The sequence below is a fragment of the Oncorhynchus mykiss genome, chromosome 25, assembly GCF_013265735.2.
Source record: "Oncorhynchus mykiss isolate Arlee chromosome 25, USDA_OmykA_1.1, whole genome shotgun sequence".
NCBI classification, from domain to species: domain Eukaryota; kingdom Metazoa; phylum Chordata; class Actinopteri; order Salmoniformes; family Salmonidae; genus Oncorhynchus; species Oncorhynchus mykiss.
The window spans coordinates 17,209,127-17,225,500 of record NC_048589.1 but is presented as its reverse complement, the minus strand read 5'-3'; the positions used below and the strand labels follow the sequence as shown (position 1 = coordinate 17,225,500).

General features: G+C 40.8%; 1 protein-coding gene across 2 annotated transcripts in view; it reads left to right on the top strand.

The window, feature by feature from the left end:
• Window positions 1-1,664: 1,664 nt before the first annotated feature.
• The window catches only part of LOC110505455 (uncharacterized protein KIAA1522 homolog), a 38,595-nt gene continuing 23,885 nt past the window's right edge, over window positions 1,665-16,374 (top strand). For both annotated transcript variants that reach the window (XM_021584683.2, XM_021584682.2), the window contains exon 1: window positions 1,665-1,974. The gene's annotated coding sequence lies outside the window, so the exon portion shown is untranslated. The remainder of the gene's footprint in view (window positions 1,975-16,374) is intronic.

Genomic DNA, 16,374 nt, shown 5'->3' with positions numbered 1-16,374 from the left:
CTATGAGCTTCTGTCTAGACATACTGTATATTCCTCTCTTTTCACTTCTTCAGTACGCGTCTGTGCTCCTGGTATCCAAGTCGGTCTATTCTTACCTCTATCTGATTTTGATATGATATGGCATAGACAGTGACATTCTCAGACACTGTAATATACATGAAGTGTACAGGCAGCTGCATGTCAGAATTTTACCCATGTGTAATTCCAAATTGGACATGAAAACATCTCCTAAAATCATGTTTAATTCGCTTAGCATATTTGTCAGATAAAGCTATTCTGAACATTGGTTTTTATCTTTATAGTTATTTGTAAAGTGAATGACAAACAGTGCAGACAAAAACAAAGTTAAAAGGTGTGCAGGTGAGCTTTGAAACCCAAGAGGGCTTACATGAAAACCACACCCGGAAAAATAGTGTGTACAAATAGAGTGATAGAGTGAAATAGAGAAATAGAGTGTACAAAACGTTAGGAACACTTGCTCTTTCCATGACATAGACTGACCAGGTGAATCCAGGTGAAATATATTATCCCTTCTTGATGTCAACTGTTAAATCCACTTCAATCAGTGTAGATTAAGGACAGGTTAAATAATGATTTTTAAGCCTTGAGACAATTGAGATATGTATTGTGTATGTGTGCCACTCAGAGGGTGAATGGGCAAGACAAAATATTTAAGTTCCTTTGAACGGGGTATGGTAGTAGGTGCCAGGCGCACCGGTTTGAGTGTGTCAAGAACGGCAACGCTGCTGGGTTTTTCCGCACTGAACAATTTCCCGTGCGTATCAAGAATGGTCCACCCAAAGGGCATCCAGCCAACTGGACACAACTGTAGGAAGCATTGGAGTCACATGGGCCAGCATCCCTGTAGAATGCTTTTGACACCTTGTAGAGTCCATGCCCCAACAAATTGAGGCTGTTATGGGGTCAAAGGGGGGTGCAACTCAATATTTGGAAGTTGATCCTAATGTTTTGTACACTCAGTGTATATGCTGCATGCACAAGGGTTATAAAAGTGTCACTGGCACCCTCAACTACAGTGGCAAGAAAAAGTATGTGAACCCTTTGGAATTACCTGGATTTCTGCATAAATTAGTCATCAAATTTGATCTGATCTTCATCTAAGTCACAACAATAGACAAACATAGTGTTCTTAAACTAATAACACACACATTATTGTATTTTTCTTGTTTATTTTGAATACATAATTTAAACATTCCCAGTGTAACTACATTTCAGTTCTTTCCAAATGTTCATTTCAGTTGTTCAGTAGATTGAAGAGAAGCCTATTTGTGCTGATTTATCTGGTCCTTGTAAATGCTGTTTTGGTGATAATGAGATTAGATAACTTAATGTAAATAAGTTGATGATAAGTATGATAAATAATTCAATTATCTGATGAAAATAAATCTGACCTTAATCACTCTGATAGCTGTCAAAATAAGAAGTTACACTATATTCATGTGTCAGAAGTATTTGTTATCATGACAATCTAAAAGTCGTATCTACACACCAACAAGTGATAATGCAATCTTTAATAACCTTTTTCTGGGTGGGCAATAATAGAGAAGAAGAAGAAAAGAGAACGATAACAGGTTATATGAGGGATATTTTCCCCGCCACCAGGCGGGCGGTCCTCAACATCATCGGTAATTCCTTTCATGTCCTCACCTGTGCGCGCACTACAGCCATAGGTTGGACAGCACAGACGCAAGCATTTTGTCAGTTGTTGGAAACAATTGGAGCGTCCGTGTGCAAAACCGATTGCTCTAGTTTGTACAAAACAATTATTGTAGCGTTTCAGCAAAATATCACTAGTCTCCTCCTGTGGCACACTTTGCGGATATGGTTTACCTGGATTTTCAGTCCAGGTTCTGAAAATAAACTTGAGAGGAACGCAGTGGAAACGCTTCAAATGGAAAGCAGATAAGGAAGACTTATCTATCAAATCGGGACCTAAAACTTTTTTTCCAAAAGGTAAAACCAATTCCTTTTGAATTCTTTATGTTTCTCATATTTTATGGTCAAAAAGTGTGTGTAGCACTGCTGAATGTCGCTTTTGTGTGATAATGAGCAAAGGAATGTAACTTGGTGTTTTATCTCAGTCTTGATTTTTTTTTTTTAAAGTTCTGACAATTATCCAACTTGTAAATTCATAACTTCATCACATAATAGCTTTCTTATTAAATAGTGAGGAAACATAAGATCTCATTGAGGTATCTAGCTTTTAGAATGTGTGGTAGCATTCTGAAATATGCTATGATTGGCGGTTGATGGTACAGTACAGCTAGAGCGCAGACTACCCTAAAGACCAGATGTTGTATACATTTGAATCCTTATGACCTCCACAAGCCAGAATGTTGAATACAATTATATTTTAACGTACTTTACCGGTTTTCTGTGTGGTTGGTCCTTTTGCTGGTAGGAATGTGAGACTATATGCACAGGAAAGTAAAATTACATAAATTTTTCAAAGCACTGGTAGTGTATTCAGATTTCTAGCACAATATAAAAATACAGAAATCTGAATGCGCTGTTATTATACTTTGCTGTGGATATATTGTCTCACATTCCTACCTGCAAAAGTACTAACCGCACGAACAACCGGTAAAGTAAGGTGGATATATTGTCTCACATTCCTACCTGCAAAAGGGCCAACCGCACGAACAACCGGTAAAGTAAGTTAAAATCTAAATTTATTCAACATTCTGTCTTGTGGAGGTCGTGAGAGGAAACTTAAAACGATCCAAACGTTCATTTATGTCCGACATTGAATTCAATGCCAGGTCTTCAGGCTAAGCACAGAAGACTCCTTCTAGTCACTGAGTCAATACCCTTACTGTGTACCTATGTTTGTCTTCTGTTGTTGCAGGCCGTTCTTTGTTTTCTGAAATCCATGCTTTTTAATTAAACGTTTATCATACAACCACCTGACTCACTGCTGTTTCCTCACTGCTGTTGCTCTAAGATGGCAACTCGGTGCGAATTCGGTGGTTGTATTTGATTATAATAAAATGTTAAAGTATGGATTTAAGCAAAGAAAGGCATGCAACAACAGAGGACAAATGGGTACACAGTAAGTGTTTAAGAATTTAAGTATCGATGCATAACAACTCAAAGGAGTCTGAGGTTCATAAAAAAAAAAAACTTGTCTTCACTCAACTCAGTGGAGGAGTTGATGTACTTGGCTAAGGTACAGCCAACCATTCGCAGTTTTAATTTATTTTATTTAACCTTTATTTACTTAGGCAAGTCGGTTAAGAACAAATACTTATTTACAATGATGACCTACCCTGGCCTGACCCGGACGACGCTGGGCCAATTGTGCGCCGACCGATGGGAATTCCGATCACGGCCGGTTGCGATACAGCCTGGAATCGAACCAGGGTCTGTAGTGACGCCTCTAGCACTGAGATGCAGTGCCTTTAGATTGCCGTGTCACTCGGGAGCCCAAAGTTAATGTCAGAAGTGGGATGCAGGTTCAGATGTGGTGGAGATTTGTGTAGCTTGGCCTTTGGTGATCCAGGAACAGTTAAACAAACGGGTAGAAAGATATAATCCTAAAAATGTTTTACTAAGGAGGTCTTTGCAATGAAAGGCTAAATCAGTTTTTCTATTAATTATCTGAGCAGTACTCATGGACACTGACAATCTTATGACACTGGTGATGTTGGTTGGTATGATCTCTCCCAGTAAATGGCCACATGGCAGTCTAATTTATTTCCTTTATCCTTTATCATGAGTGAAGATAACCTGACATTCTCAGTTCCCCAGGGTCTCCCTCTGTTTGTAGACATACTGTACATTGCCTGTCCATGGACTTTGAACTGGAAGCTTAAAGCATAACATTGTCTTGACTGCAGATCAGTTGGGGAATGTATTGGTGTCTTTCCATGGATAGAGTCCTTTTGGAGACTATTTGGCCAGATTTATCCGTCGTGCTAGATGTTGTCACAATGTCAGTTGCTTGTTCTTTCTCATTAATGTTATTATGGACAACTAGAACCTGATAATTAGCAGTAATTACCAGTGTAGTCTGCTAATAAACATTGGTGTATAGTCTCTTTCCTGACCATTTCACACAACCAACCCACCTAACCTCTGCCCCTAATGAGTTCACCCTGACCTCTACAGAACAGTCTGAACTGTAGTGGAGACAATATACTTTTGTTTAGGAAGGGTGTGTCCTTTACTGGTGGTGCTTCCTTCTCACCTGGCCGCAAGCCAGGCCATGGCTTGTATCCATGGAGATAACAGGTGCCTTATGTAACCACAGAGCCAGGAGGGGATGCCTCTGCACAGCTAGGGCCCTGACTTTTCCCACTGGTAGGAACTTGACCATGAAAAACTCAGGACACTAGTAAGAGAGGGGTGAGGGCATGACAGACTGAGGGTGCTAAGAGGAATAATAGCTCAGTCTCTAGACTGTAGTCAGTGTTGGGAGAACTCAGTAGAATGACCACAGTAACCATTGCAGCAGTGGAGAGAGGGGGCCTGGTCAGTACAGAACTTAGTTTGCAGCAGTGGAAAGAGAACATCCCTCTTATGATGGGCTGTAGACCTTCTAATCACAGTCTGGAATGGGCGACAGTGTCGTGAGTGTAGTGGAATCAGCAGTGACTCATGTCTGCAGTGTAGTGAGGAGCCTTCTGTGTGTAGACGGAGTGGCAGACAATAGGTTTAATCAGTGGGATTGGCTGAGTTACTCATCTGTCATCAATGAGCCTTTGATCAATATTAATGAGAAATCCAATGAGTTAAAACATTGGCCCTCAATATGTGTGTCTCATGTTCTCAGTCCGACTGTCCTTGACGGTGCATAAGTATAAGCTTGGGGACTGTGTATCAGTTGTATTAGCCAAATGGGACATACTTTCTTTTAGTTGCCCATTTTAAGCCTTCTGAAATATAAAACAAACATTTACATAGAGAACATTTGCATCTTTCCACTGCTGGACTAGACTGTTCTCCTGTATTTCTGCATGTCCCATAGAGTTTCCAATAATGTTTCCTAGTCCTCTCAGCATGCTCAGTGTGTGTGTTATTGTGGTCAGGGCACAGAGGGCTTGTTTTAACTGTCTAGAACAGAGGCTTCAGAGATGCCAGTGGCAGGGGAGGATGTACTTTAAGTCTCAGCTGTGTTTTTCCCCCCAGTAGCCACTGTCACTACTGTCAAAATACTTATTCTCCCCTGGTTTTCTTCCAAAAATACAGAGGTCCAGGCTTAGGCCCACAGCAACACTGAGGAGGTCTAGAAACAGGCAGATTCAAGTGCCCAGTCATGAGAAAGGAGAACAAGAGAGAGAGGCTGAAGGAGATTTGGAAAGGGGAGTTCCTCAGCAATTATCAATCTCTCAGGAATGCAGCCTCTACTCTTAGACAAGCTGCTGCATGGCTACAGTGTCCCAAAAGCACTCAGACTTGAACAGATCTGTGCTCGACTCCACATATTTCCCCCTTACAGCAACAATGACCCTGAATGAGAGTAGCAGAGGGGTGGGATTAAAAACCTCATGACCGGTAATAGTTATTACTGAAAAAACTGTATACTGAACAAAAATGTAAACACAACATGTAGTGTTCATTTCATGAGCTGAAATAAAACATCCCTGACATTTTCCATATACACACAAACGCTTTTCTCTCAAATTGTGTTCACAAATTTGTTTACATCCCTGTTAGTGAGCATTTCTCCTTTGCCAAGATAATCCATCCACCTGACAGGTGTGGCATATCAAGAAGCTGATTAAACAGCTTGATCATATACACAGGTGCACCTTGTGCTGAGGACAAAAAAAGGCCACTCTGAAATGTACAGTTTTGTCACACAACACAATGCCACAGAAGGCTCAAGTTTTAATGGAGCATAAAATTGTTATGCTGACTGCAGGAATGTCCACCAGAGCTGTTGCCAGATAATTGAATGTTCATTTCTCTACCATAAGCCACCAACTTCATTTTAGAGAATTTGGCAGTACGTCCAACTGGCCTCACAACCGCAGACCGTGTGTAACCATGCCAGCCGTGGACCTCCACATCCGGCTTCTTCACCTGCAGGATCTTCTACGACCAGCCACCCAGACAGCTGATGGAACTGTAGGTTTGCACAACTGAAGAGTTCAAGCAGAAACAGATTCTCTGTATGCTCGTCATCTTCACCAGGGTCTTGACCTGACTGCATTTCGGCGTTGTAACCGACTACAGTGGGCAAATGTTCGATACTGGCACACTGGAGAAGTGTGCTCTTCACAGATAAATCCCAGTTTCAACTGTACCGGGCAGATGGCAGACAGCGTTGTATGGCATCGTCTGGGCGCGTTGTTTGCTGATGTGAACTGCCACCATGGGGTACTATGTTATGGGCAGGCATAAGCTACAGACAACTAACACAATTGCATTTTGTCTATGGCAATTTCAATGTGCAGAGATACTGTGACAAGATCCTGAGGCCCATTGTCTTTACATTCATTCGCTGCTATCGCCTCATGTTTCAGCATGGTAATGCAAGGATCTGTGCACAATTCCTCGAGGCTGAAAATGTCCCAGTTCTTCCATGGCCTGCATACTCACCAGACATGTCACCCATTGAGTACGTTTGGTATGCTCTGGATCGACGTGTACGACAGCTCCCACCAATATCCAGCAACTTCGCACAGCCAAGAGTGGGACGACATTCCACAGGCCACCATCAACAGCCTGATTAACTCTATGTGAAGGAGATTTATCCTGCTGCATTAGGCAAATGGTGGTCACCAGATGTATTTTTTACAAGTGCTTAAAACTTTAAATTCTGTTACCAGATCTGCAATTTAATTGGCTAAAGAGTTAAATCGTAGTAGTCACAAACCAATGTTGGGTTCACCAGTTTGGACAATACAGTACAGGACAGTAGAGTAAAGAAAAGTGGAATTCAGTATAGTAAAAAGTAGAGCACACGAGTTGAGTACACTATACTGTACTGAACTCTACTCTACTGTGCTGTACTCTGATGTACAAATTTATCAAACATGGATGTCTATGATTTGGTCCGGACCAACCAGATTTGGTCTTGTTTGGGGGAAGAGCTCATTAAAATAATAGTCAGTGTGTAGAATAATACCCAGATATGCAGGAGGATATTGCATGTTTCTACATTTGTGTACCTATTTAGGATACATCCCCATGAAGAGAATGGCATTCACGTCCATAACTATGCATTTTCTGCGTAGCACAGATAAGGGACCCATGATTCAATTTTGTCTCCGCTATTCTGTTACTGGGAGTAAATCCACTTTACTTACTGTAGTTCAATAACCCAATTCTTTCTGCAGACACCATTGAATCTTAATTCGGACCAAAGATTAGAGTTTTTTTTGGAGAACATGGACTCATAAAAAAAACTGATGGAGATTTTACAGAAATTCTGTTAACAAACTTTGCATCTGCACAGTTCTTCCAGTCAATGTGTTTTTGTAAAATGTTCTGTGTAAATTAAGTCTTCCTTGTACATAGTTGTATGGTTTGTTAAACTTTTGAAATCAATGGTTTTTGTTTGGCATACATTGTAAGTGAAAAATCTGAGTCTACTGTGGAATTGCCCATGTGTAACAAAAAAGCTGTAAAAACAAAAATGTAAAGCAAAGTTACTTTTGTCCTCCAAAAAGGACAAAAGGATGGGCCCAAAAAAAAAAGTACTAATACAATAATGACCCTGATTCCCTGTCGACGGCCCTTATCTTACTTAATTGGCATGTATTGTTGCATTTTTATCACTCCTGATCCTCACATCCTTTAATAGCAACAACAAAATGTACGTAAGGGATTTCCTCTCAAGATGAATGCGTAGCTATATACAGTATTCTTGAAATCCTGGCATTCAGCCTCTCTCTTTGGAAGGCCATTTGTCTTATCGGATGTATTTCAATGTTTCCTCTTTCTACTGTTTTGCACAACAAGTAAATAGGAAGACTAGGAACTGCCCAGAGCCATGTGCACAACATAACAAAATGTTTTAGAAACCTCCCCCCGCTGTCATTGCTTCATGTGACAATCCTTTGTAGGAAATGGAATTCATTAGGTTATTCCAGTTTTCCCCTATAGTAGTGCCTCACCTACAGCAATGGACATACATAATGAATGCATGCACTTCTCTGGTTTAGAATGTGTATGGTGTTCTAATCGACTGCCTCTCTGTAAAATGCCCTTTACTTGAGTGCTGCTGCTCTCTTTTCTTTGATAACGGCTACAGAATAAAGGCACACCCTGATTCATGAAAGAACAGTAAAGCCACTTTCACACTAGTAAAATGTTAACTCTCTATTATAGCAGCACGTCACATTATTTCACAAAGTGTTCAAAACTGTAGCTTATCCTGGGGGAGCTCTCCCTGGGGGAGCCGTTGGGTCAGAGGGGATGCTGTAGGATGACTGGGCATTGAGTCTGACTGGAACTTAAACTTTGCACTGCCACTTTAAATCCTGGAGCCCAGACTCCCATATCAAGGTGAATGTGCTCCTGCTTAAACCAAGCTATACTCACTCTTTAAACAAAGACGTCTGTTTCACTGCCACACCCTTTTTGACTTGTCCCCACGGGCACATGTACCAGCCTGGTCTGCTTCTTCACTCTGAGTCACTTTTGCAACAACTCCTGTAGTGTAAACTTATTCCAACCCTCACTTACACAATACTTCTGAAAGTATTCACGCCCCTTGACTTTTACTGTGTTTTGTTGTTACAAAGTGGGATAAACATTTATTTAATTGTCATTTATTTGTCAACGATCTACACAAAATACTCTAATGTGAAAGTGGAAGAAAAATTCTAACATTTGTTAAAAATAAATACAATCATTCAAATAAAACGCTAATATATCTTGATTAGATAAATATTCAACTCCATGAGTCAATACATGTTAGAATCACCTTTGGCATCGATTTACAGTTGTAGATTTACCCAGAAAGATTCACAAGAACTTTCCACACCTGGATTGTGCAACATTTGCCTATTTTCAGAATTCTTCAAGATCTGTCAATTGGTTGTTGATCATTGCTAGACAACCTTCTTTTCACTGTCAATTAGATTAGTGTTGTGGAGTAACTACAAGGATGTTGATCCATCCTCTGCTTTCTCCTATTACAGCCATTCAACTCTGTAACTGTTTTAAAGTAACCATTGGCCTCATGGTGAAATCCCTGAGCGGTTTCCTTCCTCTCCAGCAACGGAGTTATGAAGGACGCCTGTATCTTTGTAGTGACTGGGTGTATTGATACACCATCCACAAGTGTAATTAATAACTTCATTGTGCTCAAAGGGATATTCAATGTCTGTTTTTATTTTATTTTACCCATCTACCAATAGGTGCCCTTTGTGAGGCATTGGAAAACCTCCCTGGTCTTTGTGGTTGAATCTGTGTTTGAAATTCACTGATCGACCTGCTCGACCTTACAATTATCTGAATGTGTGGGGCACAGAGATGAGATGGTCATTAGAAAATCATGTTAAATACTATTATTGCACACAGAGTGAGGCCATGCAACTTATTGTGACTTATTACTATTTTACTCCTGAATGTATTTAGGTGTGCCATGACAGGGGTGGAATACCGATTGTCTCAAGACATTTCAGCTTTGCATTCCCCTTTGACGTTATGGGGTATTGTTTGTCACTGGCCTACACACACTTAATTTGAATCCATTTTAAATTCTGGCTGTAACGCAACAAAATGTGGAAAAATGAGCAAATACTTTCTGAAGGCACTGTGTAGGTTGTGCTGTTGCATTACATTGGTCTGTATATGTCTGCCATAGCAGGTTAACCAAACCAAAGTCGCACAAACTGGTTTGCCTTTGCTGTGATACATTTCAACCAGGAAATACACACCCTTCAATAGCTGGATTGGGATACTCGGGATGAGCTGCACTGCAGATGTTTGATATGTGGCCTGGTTTACATACATCGTGGTGTGTGGGTCTGATGGTTGCTTCAGGCAATGCAGCTTTTCACTGCTTCCCTCCCCAGGCTTCCTCATAAAACTGGAGACCTACAGATCCCATGGAATTAATGTGGGTCAATGACATACGGTAGTGCAAACTGTCAGGGCCCTCACTGCTCCAGGATTTACAATCACAAGCCGTTCTGTTCTCAAAGAAGGGAGTCAAACACAACATTCTATCCTCTACACTGTCTTGTAGTTACTGATGAGCTATTTTGCTGCTGTTGTCCTGTGTAGGACTGTTCAGTAGACGTTTCTCCTGGCCAATGTGAAAGCACCACGTCTATTGTGAGGGAAAAGTAAACAGCATGTCAGAGCACAGGCCTGCTCCAGCAGGATTGGGCTGGGCTGGAAAACCACAGGGGAGGCTAATGATTGCTCATGTGTGTGGATGCAGGTAAATCAATAGCCACGTATTAATCAATGTTTATATCTTAAATCACACGTTCCTTGAGACTTTCTGTTAAACCCTATTTTTGTGTGTGTTATTATGTGTGTATCATTTGCGTCAACACCCAGCCACCATTGAGCTGTGTGTTTTGGAGTACTATAATTACAGTGCCAATGAAGCAACTGTGTAATTTTGGCAGGGGCAACTTTGTGTGACAGAGTTTTGGTGTGTCCTGATTCTTAATTTGTGTGTGTGAGAAAGAGGGTCTCTATGGTAACGTCCCGACTAAAGTGTTCACAATAGTCCTAAGTGCTCTGTTGTATACTTAGGCAAACATGTATTTATCTAAGGGTTGGTCATGACTGCACAGCAACAGCATTGTGATTAGATCCACTGGAACTATATACAATGTTGTCATTAATGATCTCTTATGTGCTAATGTGAATGTGGTTTAGACTACTTACTTATAAATGCATAAGCTAGTGGTGCGCGGGTCAGCTGTTCACCTGCACCCGCCCGCAATTGCTAAGAACCTATCCGCGACCACAGTACCAGTCAAAAGTTTGGACACACCTACTCATTCAAGGGTTTTTCTTCATTTGTACTATTTTCTACATTGTTGAATAATAGTGAAGACATCAAAACGATGAAATAACATATGGAATCTGTCGTCAAGGCAGTGAAAAGGGTGGCTACTTTGAAGAATCGCAAACAAAATATATTTGTAGTAACTTTTGGTTACTACAAATATTTAATATTTGTGATTCTTCAAAGTAGCCACTCTTTGCCTTGACAGCTTTGCACACTTTTGGCATTCTCTCAACCAGCTTCATGAGGTAGTCACCAGGAATGCATTTCAATTAACAGGTGTGTCTTGTTAAAAGTTAATTTGTGGAATTTATTTCCTTAATGCATTTGAGCCAGTCCGTTTTGTGACAAGGTAGGGGTGGTATACAGAAGATGGCCCTATTTGGTAAAAGATCAAGTCCATATTATGGCTAGAACAGCTCAAATAAGCAAAGAAATTACCGTCCATCATTACTTTAAGACATGAATGTTAGTTAATCCGGAAAACGTCAAGAACTTTGAACCAAATTTGAAATGTTTGGTTCCAACTGCTTTCTTTGTGAGACACGGAGTAGATGAACGGATGATCTCCGCATTTGTGGTTTCCACCGTGTGGAGGTGCTTTGCTGGTGACACGGTTAGTGATTGATTTCGAATTCAAGGCACAATTAACCAGCATGGCTACCACAGCATTCTGCAGCGATATCCCATCTGGTTTCCCCTTAGTCCCACTATCATTTGTTTTTCAACAGGACAATGACCCAACACACCTTCAGGCTGTGTAAGGGCTATTTGACCAAGAAGGAGAGTGATAGCGTGCTGCATCAGATAACCTGGCCTCCACAATCACTTGACCTCAACCCCATTTGAGATGGTTTGGGATGAGTTGGACCGCAGAGTGAAGGAAAAGCAACCAACAAGTGCGCAGCATATGTGGGAACTCCTTCAAGACTGTTGGAAAAGCATTCCAGGTGATGGAGGTTGAGAGAATGCCAATCTAAAATATATTTGTAGTAACAAAACACATGATTCCATATGTGTTATTTCATAGTTTTATTTATTCACTATTATTCTATAATGTAGAAAATAGTCAAAAATAAAGAAAAACCCTTGAATGAGTAGGTGTGTCCAGACTTTTGACTGGTACAGTATATGTGAAAATCTGAGGCCCGCCCCTGACCCTCACCCGCAAATATAGAGAATGCCCAGTCAGAGAGAGCAGAACCTTTTTTTGACAGGCCATTTTAGATAGGTATATGTTTCTTCATATACTTTCCAACATTTTGGTAGGCCATTTGTTAGTCAACTTGTCTATAATTGGATACATGCAAATGCAGCTTCTCTTCTGTCATTACTTGTTACCCTAGAACAAGTATTCCCAAACTGGGGTACGCGTTGTGATTCACTTTATTTTTAAAGAAAGAAATATCTATATTCTGCACATTTTCAAACATTTCCATTTATATTTTCCAATGTGGCTTTACATTTGGGTGAGTGTTTTTCTCACCTGAGTAGCCTCGTTTCACTGCCAAAAATAACATTTAAACCATCTAGTGTTCAACAAAATAACACAATGTCAAATTCAGGTAACCTAGTCTCATAATTACCATCGAATCACATTAACCGTTACTCTCATAGCTGCTGCTCATTCCGTTTGCTCGAATATTGATAAATGGTCCAAAAAAAGTAAGGCCCGCGTCCATAGAGACACATAACAGCTTTACTGGTAGTACTGCACCTGTCGACGACAAGTTGTTCTGCTTCCACGAGCACATCCAATGCTAACATCAATAATTCTACATTTGATGTTAGCCCAGCTAGCATGGACACTGACAGTTGTGAATCTGATGCAGCTGAAGAGCTACTGCCCCCTTACCTGGAAAAGCGCCAAACAACAAACAGGGACGTTGGACCATCTAAGAGGTGCAAATATGATGAGCACTAAATTTATTTGGGGTTCACTTATATTGGGAGTAGTGCCTTTCCTAAGCCACAGTGTTATATGTGCAAAAGCTCCTGCTCCTGTCCGTTACGTTTATGGGGGATCAATTTAAAGAAGACATCCTCTTCTGGAAACCAGGACAACAGGAGAGGATATTTTTAAAGTACTGGACAGCTTTTGTGACATCAAATGTACTTTGGTGATCAAGATGTGTTGGTGATTGTACTGATGGCGTAGAAGCCATGACAGGGAGACATAGTAGAGTGGTAAAGCACGTGCAAGCAGTTGCTCCTGATGCCACTTGGGTACACTGCAGCATCCACTGAGAGGCTGCCAAGGTAATGTCTGACAGCTTGAAATACGTTTTGGACACTACAGTGAAAATGGTTGACTTTGTTAAAGCAAGGCCCCTGAAATCTTGTGCATTTTCTGCACTTTGCAATGATATGGGCAGCGACCATGTAACGCTTTTACAACATACAGAAGTGCGCTGGTTATCAAAGGGCAAAGAATTTAGAGACGAAGTTGTCTTTACTGACCATTTTCACTTGTCTGACTGCTTGCATGATGATGGGTTTCTCACACGACTGGCCTGTCTGGGTGATGTTTTTTCTCCTCTGAATGATCTGAATCTAGGATTACAGGGACTCTCCGCAACAATATTCAATGTGCAGGACAAAATTGAGGCTATGATTTTAAGAAGTTTGAGCTCTTCTCTGTCTGCATTTAACAAGGACGACACACAGGTCTTTCCATCATTGTATAATTTTGTTTGTGTGCAAATGAACTCAAGCTTATGGACAATGTCAAATGAGATATAGCGAAGAACGAGTGAGTTGGGTGCGCAATTACGCAGGTACTTTCCCGAAATGGATGGCACAAACAACTGGATTCGTTATCCCTTTCATGCCCTGCCTCCACTCCACTTATCGATATCTGAACGAGAGCCTCATCGAAATTGAATTTATCAGAAGCCACTGACAGATTTCTGGATTGGGCTGCGCTCAGAGCATCCTGCCTTGGAAAATCGTGCTGTTAACACTGATGCCCTTTGCCACTTACCTATGTGAGTGGATTCTCAGCCCTCACTAGCTTGACAAATAAATACAGGCACAGACTGTGTGGAAAATGATTTCAAACCAATACAACCCAACATTGCAGAGTTAGGTGCATACTTTCAAGCACACCCTTCTCATTAACCAGTGATGAGTTATTCACAGTTTTTGATGAACAAATAAGGTTTTATATGTAAGATGGTTAAATAAAGAGCAAAATGATTGATTATTATTTGTGCCTTGGTCCTATAAGAGCTATTTATCACTACCTGGCTTGTGAGAAGTGACATACTCACACTCTGTTTAATAAATGTATAGTGCGTGTGTGGCAGGTTTACAATGATGCAAAAAACAACATTTGAGAGTGCGCTGACCCTGGTGCTAGAGGGGGAACGCAGCTGGAGGATGAATGTTTGAAGGGGTACGGACCTATAAAAGGTTTGCGAACCACTGCCGTAAAAGACTAAAACTCTTGCTCACCAGAATGTCATAAATCAATAGAATGCTTCAATCCAGTTGACATTGCTAAAGTTTCTCTTTCCTCTTTCGTATCTGCTTCTCTCACCCAGCAAAGACGTTTAGGGACCAGGGAGAAAATGCAATAAACAAAACGTGAAAGATTTGACCGGTTTAAAGGGATATTTCCTTTTCTTTTTTTTGCATTTTAGACCTATTTTCCACTTACTTTCAGGGTTAAAGCATCATCCAGACAGTTATGGTCAGAGTTCCATTCCTGAGATTTCTTTGACAGGCTTTAGATGCTTGCATGAGCCATGCAGTGGCCAGACTCCCCCCCCCCCCCCCCCCCCCCCCCCAAAAAAAAAAACGTCCCCACAAACTTGGAACTGGTGGTGTGAATGTGAAAAATCTGAGAAATTCAAGCCAATGTTGACTGAAATTGAATGTCTGTGCTGTTCCGATTGGACTTGATAATGGCAACCGAAGACACTGATGTTGATCACAGCGCAACAGTCTGTGTGACATCATGCAGATCTCCTAGCCCTTATCAACCCAGGAGTAATTTAAATGTTTTTCCATGTCCCTAAGATCAACTTAAAATAACGGGCAGGAAGTAAACATCTGAAATTGAAGTTATAAATAATGTATACATATCAATTTTAATGTATTATCTGTTTCATATAATGATCCCTTGTTGATATTTTCCCCTGTTCCATAGTCAATATTGTCGTGTTGTGATGGAATGGGCACTCAAGGGAGTAGCTTGGAAAAGGTAAGACAGTATTACTCATGCGTCGTTGAGGCCATCCGTAGAAAGTATCCTTTACCTTTAGGAGTATACGTTGGATTCAAGGAGTCTGAGGACGCACACTTGCTTCTCTGAACCACTTGATTCTGAAGAATGTATAAAGACTGAACTTGGTGTCATTACATGTTATTACACAACATGGCTATAACCATGTAACAAGGTGTATAACTGGCTATGTGTATGTGAACAACAAAGTTACTTGTTGTTCCCAAATAAAAGCTTGTTTTTATGAGACAAACATGTTCCCAAATAAAGACACATTGTGCAGGTATGTGTTTTCGACAATCCATTAGTAATATAAAGGTTATGAAAGTCAACACATACAACTAATAGAAAAATACACTTTTGAATAAGTTAAAGAACATATAAACATGTTATACACTACTACTTTAGCAATCCAACTACCTATGTAGCTTCTTTCGACATCTTGGCTATCCGTATCCCTGTCATAGCTAGGAACATGTAGACTATAATTATCCATGTCTTAGCTAGGGACATGTAGACTATAATTATCCATGTCTTAGCTAGGGACATGTAAACTATCCTTATCCCTGTCATAGCTTGGGGCATGTAGACTATCCTTATCCCTGTCATAGCTAGGGACATGTAGACTATCCTTATCCATGTCTTAGCTAGGGACATGTAGACTATCCTTATCCCTGTCCTAGCTAGTGACATGTAGACTATCCTTATCCCTGTCATCGATATGGACATCTAGGCTATCCTTATCCCTGTCCTAGCTAGTGACATCTAGGTTGTCCTTAGCCTAGATGTCCCTAGTTAGGACAGGGATATCTGTATCCCTGTCATAGTTAGGGACATGTAGACTATCCCTGTCCTGGCTAGGGACATCTAGGTTATCCTTATCCCTGTCCTAGCTAGGGACATCTAGGTTATCCTTATCCATGTCCTTGCTAGTGACATCTAGGTTGTCCTTATCCCTGTCATAGCTAGGAACATGTAGACTATCCATATCCCTGTCATAGATATGGACATCTAATCTATCCGTATCCCTGTCATAGCTAGTGCAATGCTGCTTGTTTTCGTTATCCGCTGTTGACAAGCGAGACATGACATGCCAGCTCTGGAGTGTCATACTTGTTGCTCGTGCAAGTGGAACAACACTGGCAACGTACTTCAGCTGAAATAGTTAGTCCTATATCACATTTTTCTACAGGCCCCC